Raw genomic sequence first — 6666 nt, 5'->3', positions numbered from 1 at the left:
TGCTTTTAGGTTAGCAAAATTATAAACTTTCTATTAGTGCCATTAGTTTTAGAAAAATTATAAACTTTCTGTTAGTGCCATTAGTTTTCAAATTTGAAAACACTTTTTTAGTTTTTTTGTTTTCTTTGTTGCTTTATTTATTTTATTTTGTGATTAACTTTACTATAAAAATAGTTTTTTCTTGTTTTTTTGATTTGTTTTTTGCATTATTTATTTTCTTTTGTTTTTTGCTTTAATTTTTAATTCTGTTTGCTTTTAGGTTAGCAAAATTATAAACTTTCTGTTAGTGCCATTAGTTTTAAAAAAATATAAACTTTCTGTTAGTGCCATTAGTTTTCAAATTTGAAAACACTTTTTTAGTTTTTTTGTTTTCTTTGTTGCATTATTTATTTTGTTTCCTCTGAGACGTGTTTCCAACCAACTGCTGAAAGTCCTGATGTGTTCACATGTAATCCAGTCGTCGCACTGCTCCGGGTGTTTGGAGCGCAGACTGTTCTTGTGTTCATCGACATACGGGGTCACCAAGGTAGAGTTCTGTAGAACTGTGTAGTGTGCTTGAGACCAATAATATCCGTCCCTGCATATTATTGAGTCTCTTCCAAGAGTGCCTTTTCCAGTTAGTCTCCCCTCATACCGCGATTTAGGGAGACCTATCTTGTTAAAGCCAGGAATGAAGTCAACACAAAACCCGATAACATCCTCTGTTTGATGGCCCATGGAGATGCTTCCTTCTGGCCTAGCGCGATTACGGACATATTTCTTTAGGACTCCCATGAACCTCTCAAAGGGGAACATATTGTGTAGAAATACGGGCCCTAGGATGACAATCTCGTCGACTAGATGAACTAGGACGTGCGTCATGATACTGAAGAAGGATGGTGGGAACACCAGCTTGAAACTGACAAGACATTGCGCCACATCACTCCTTAGCCTTGGTACGATTTCTGGATCGATCACCTTCTGAGAGATTGCATTGAGGAATGCACATAGCTTCACAATGGCTAATCGGACGTTTTCCGGTAGAAGCCCCCTCAATGCAACCGGAAGCAGTTGCGTCATAATCACGTGGCAGTCATGAGACTTTAGGTTCTGAAACTTTTTCTCTGGCATATTTATTATTCCCTTTATATTCGACGAGAAGCCAGTCGTGACCTTCATATTGAGCAGGCATTCAAAGAAGATTTCTTTCTCTTCTTTCATAAGAGCGTAGCTGGCAGGACCTTTATACTGCTTCGGAGGCATGCCGTCTTTTTCGTGCAAACGTTGCAGGTCCTCCCATGCCTCAGGTTTATCTTTTGTCTTCCCATACACGCCCAAGAAGCCTAGCAGGTTCACGCAAAGGTTCTTTGTCACGTGCATCATGTCGATTGAGGAGCGGACCTCTAGGTCTTTCCAGTAGGGTAGGTCCCAAAATATAGATTTCTTCTTCCACATGGGTGCGTGTCCCTCAGCGTCATTCGGAACAGCTAGTCCACCGGGACCCTTTCCAAAGATTACATAGTGTAAATCATTGACCATAGCAAGCACGTGATCACCGGTGCGCATGGCGGGCTTCTTCCGGTGATCTGCCTCGCCTTTGAAATGCTTGCCTTTCTTTCGACATTGATGGTTGGTCAGAAGAAATCGACGATGGCCCAGGTACACATTCTTCCTGCATTTGTCCAGGTATATACTTTCAGTGTCATCTAAACAGTGCGTGCATGTGTGGTATCCTTTGTTTGTCTGTCCTGAAAGGTTACTGAGAGCGGGCCAATCGTTGATGGTCACGAACAGCAATGCCTTAAGGTTAAATTCCTCCTGTCTGTGCTCATCCCACGTACGTACACCGTTTTCATTCCACAGCTGTAAAAGTTCTTCAACTAATGGCCTTAGGTACACATCAATTTCGTTGCCGGGTTGCTTAGGGCCTTGGATGAGAACTAGCATCATAATGAACTTCCGCTTCATGCACATCCAAGGAGGAAGGTTATACATACATAGAGTCACGGGCCAGGTGTTGTGATTGCTGCTCTGCTCCCCGAAAGGATTAATGCCATCCACGCTTAAAGCAAACCATACATTCCTTGGGTCCTTTGCAAACTCATCCCAGTACTTTCTCTCAATTTTTCTCCACTGCGACCCATCAGCGGGTGCTCTCAACTTCCCATCTTTCTTTCGGTTCTCACTGTGCCATCGCATCAACTTGGCATGCTCTTCGTTTTTGAACAGACGTTTCAACCGTGGTATTATAGGAGCATACCACATCACCTTCGCAGGAACCCTCTTCCTGGGGGGCTTGCCGTCAACATCACCAGGGTCATCTCGTCTGATCTTATACCGCAATGCACCGCATACCGGGCATGCATTCAGATCCTTGTATGCACCGCGGTAGAGGATGCAGTCATTAGGGCATGCATGTATCTTCTCCACCTCCAATCCTAGAGGGCATACGACCTTCTTTGCTGTGTATGTACTGTCGGGCAATTCGTTATCCTTTGGAAGCTTCTTCTTCAATATTTTCAGTAGCTTCTCAAATCCTTTGTCAGCCACAGCATTCTCTGCCTTCCACTGGAGCAATTCCAGTACGGTATCGAGCTTTGTGTTGCCATCTTCGCAATTGGGGTATAACCCTTTTTTGTGATCCTCTAACATGCGATCGAACTTCAGCTTCTCCTTTTGACTAATGCATTGCGTCCTTGCATCGACAATGACCAGGCGGAGATCATCATCATCGGGCACATCGTCTGGTTCCTCTTGATCTTCAGCAGCTTCACCCGTTGAAGCATCATTGGGCACATCGTCTGGTTCCTCTTGATCTTCACCAGCTCCCCCCGTTGCAGCATCACCGTATTCAGGGGGCACATAGTTGTCATCGTAGTCTTCTTCTTCGCCGTCTTCCATCATAACCCCTATTTCTCCGTGCCTCGTCCAAACATTATAGTGTGGCATGAGACCCTTGTAAAGCAAGTGGGAGTGAAGGATTTTCCGGTTAGAGTAAGACCTCGTATTCCCACATTCAGTGCATGGACAACACATAAAACCATTCTGCTTGTTTGCCTCAGCCGCATCGAGAAACTCATGCACGCCCTTAATGTACTCGTGGGTGTGTCTGTCACCATACATCCATTGCCGGTTCATCTGCGTGCATTATATATAATTAAGTGTCCAAATTAATAGAAGTTCATCATCACATTAAAACCAAAGTGCATACATAGTTCTCATCTAACAACATATAGCTCTCCAGAGCATCTAATTAATTAAACCATACATTGAAACTATGTAAAACATTTCAATGCGAAAACAAATGCAATGATAATCGCAACCAAGGTAACAATTGATCCAACGGCATAATGATACCAAGCCTCGGTATGAACGGCATATTTTCTAATCTTTCTAATCTTCAAGCGCATTGCATCCATCTTGATCTTGTGATCATCGATGACATCCGCAACATGCAACTCCAATATCATCTTCTCCTCCTCAATTTTTTTTTATTTTTTCCTTCAACAAATTGTTTTCTTCTTCAACTAAATTTAACCTCTCGACAATAGGGTCGGTTGGCATTTCCGATTCACATACATCCTAGATAAATAAAATCTATGTCACGTTGGTCGGCATAATTTTCATAAACAACAAATGAACCAATAGTTATAAAGATAATATACATACCACATCCGAATCATAGACAAGATGAGGGCCAATGGGGGCGGATACCAAAACCATCGCACTATATAAGATGCAATAATAAATGTAATAAAATGATACAAGTATCTATCTAAACATACAAGTAAGAATATTTTTCCTTTCAGAAAGAAGATAAGAACAAGAGGCTCACCACGATGGTGTCAGTGATGAGATCGGTGCGGGTGATCGACGGCGGTGAAGACGGGGACGGGGCATGATGGACCGCTAAATCTAGACAAATCTCGAGGAAAATGGAGCTTGGAGGTCGAGCTTCGAGAGGAGAAAGCTTAAGTAGTGTGGCTCGGGCATTCCATCGAACAGCTCATGTGCATAGGAGGTGAGCTAGAGCACCACAAAGCCCTCTCCCCCTCGGCCAGAAAAAACAGAGCAGTGTGCTCTGCTCTTGCGCGAGGGGGTATATATAGGCACCTCATTGGTCCCGGTTGGTGACATGAGCCGGGACTAAAGGGAAGCCTGTGGTCCCGGTTCAAGCCATCAACTGGGACCAATGGTGGTGGGCCAGGAGCGAGGCCCATTGGTCCCGGTTCATCCCACCAACCGGGACCAAAAGGTCCAGATGAACCGGGACCAATGGCCCACGTGGCCCGGCCGGCCCCCTGGGCTCACGAACCGGGACCAATGCCCACATTGGTCCCGGTTCTAGACTGAACCGGGACTAATGGGCTGACCCGGCCTGGACCAAAGCCCTGTTTTCTACTAGTGTAGACTATCAGCGCCCCTTCATCAACTAGATAGGAGTAATGACAGATGTTGCTTAGATGGTGGCTTTGGTCTTACTTTTGTATGACTTTATAAAATCTTGTGTTAATAATTAATAAAATGACTATATGCATCATTCAAATATAAAGACAGGGGTATTTCTTATTTTCTACTCCCTCCGTTCCTAAATATTTGTCTTTCTAGACATTTCAAATGACTACTACATACGGATGTATGTAGACATATTTTAGAATGTAGATTCACTCATTTTGCTCCATATGTAGTCACTTGTTAAAATGCCTAGAAAGACAAGTATTTAGGAACGGAGGGAGTAAACAAATGCATGATCACCTGACAAAGATTAGAACTAGCCAGTAGCCACTGCATCTTACGTACTACTACTACCATGTATGATCTCCTGACAATCTTTTCATGCGCCTCGGGTTGTTGCTAGTGAACTCCTTGCCTTTCTTTCTTCCCCAATCACTTCCGCATCCTCTCATCACTCCTCCACCCCATGGAGCTCCTACCTCGCAGTTCCTTTGCCTCCTAACCTCCCTCAGAATTAGCAACGTCTCTCTCTGTGACGCCCCCGATTCAATCGTACACTAATCATGCACGCAAACGTGTACGATCAAGATCAGGGACTCACGGGAAGATATCACAACACAACTCTAAAACATAAATAAGTCATACAAGCATCATAATACAAGCCAGGGGCCTCGAGGGCTCGAATACAAGTGCTCGATCATAGACGAGTCAGCGGAAGCAACAATATCTGAGTACAGACATAAGTTAAACAAGTTTGCCTTAAGAAGGCTAGCACAAACTGGGATACAGATCGAAAGAGGCGCAGGCCTCCTGCCTGGGATCCTCCTAAACTACTCCAGGTCGTCATCAGCGGGCAGCACGTAGTAGTAGGCACATCCAGTGTAGTAGGGGTCGTCGTCGACGGTGGCGTCTGGCTCCTGGACTCCAGCATCTGGTTGCGACAACCAGAAAGAAAGGAAAGGGGAAAAAGGGGGGAGAAAGCAACCGTGAGTACTCATCCAAAGTACTCGCAAGCAAGGAACTACACTACATATGCATGGGTATATGTGTAAGGAGGCCATATCAATGGACTGAACTGCAGAATGCCAGAATAAGAGGGGGATAACTAATCCTGTCGAAGACTACGCTTCTCGCAGCCACCGTCTTGCATCAAGTAGAAGAGAGTAGATTGAAGTCCTCCAAGTAGCATCTCCAAGTAGCATCTCCAAATAGCATCTCATAGCATAATCCTACCCGGCGATCCCCTCCTCATATCCCTGAGGTAGAGTGACCACCGGTTGTATCTGGCACTTGGAAGGGTGTGTTTTATTAAGTATCCGGTTCTAGTTGTCATAAGGTCAAGGTACAACTCCAAGTCGTCCTGTTACCGAAGATCACGGCTATTCGAATAGATTAACTTCCCTGCAGGGGTGCACCACATAGCCCAACACGCTCGATCCCATTTGGCCGGACACACTTTCCTGGGTCATGCCCGGCCTCGGAAGATCAACACGTCGCAGCCCCACCTAGGCAAAACAGAGAGGCCAGCACGCCGGTCTAAACCTAAGCGCACAGGGGTTTGGGCCCATCGCCCATAGCACACCTGCACGTTGCGAGGGCGGCCGGAAGCAGAACTAGCCCCCTTAATACAAGAGCAGGCTTACGTTCCAATCCGGCGCGCGCCGCTCCGTCGCTGACGTCTGAAGTGCTTCGGCTCATACCACGACGCCGGGATACCCATAACTACTCCCGCGTAGATGGTTAGTGCGTATAGGCTCGTAGCCGACTCAGATCAAATACCAAGATCTCGTTAAGCGTGTTAAGTATCCGCGAACGCCGAACAGGGCCAGGCCCACCTGTCTCCTAGGTGGTCTCAACCTGCCCTGCCGCTCCGCCACAAAGTAACAGTCGGGGGCCGTCGGGAACCCAGGCCCACCTCTACCGGGATGGAGCCACCTGTCCTTTCAGCCCCCAACTCCGAACAGTATCACAGGTAATGTAACAGTGTAAAGTATATAGTATATGCCCGTGATCACCTCCCGAAGTGATCACAGCCCAGTAGTATAGCATGGCAGACAGACAAGAGTGTAGGGCCACTGATGGAACACTAGCATCCTATACTAAGCATTTAGGATTGCGGGTAAGGTATCAATGACTATAGCAGCAATGACAGGCTATGCATCAGAATAGGATTAACGGAAAGCAGTAACATGCTACGCTACTCTAATGCAAGCAGTATAGAGAAGAGTAGGC

This window comes from Triticum dicoccoides, chromosome 2A (assembly GCF_002162155.2).
Source record: "Triticum dicoccoides isolate Atlit2015 ecotype Zavitan chromosome 2A, WEW_v2.0, whole genome shotgun sequence".
In the NCBI taxonomy this organism is placed as follows: Eukaryota; Viridiplantae; Streptophyta; class Magnoliopsida; order Poales; family Poaceae; genus Triticum; species Triticum dicoccoides.
Note: the sequence above shows the minus strand (reverse complement) of the source record.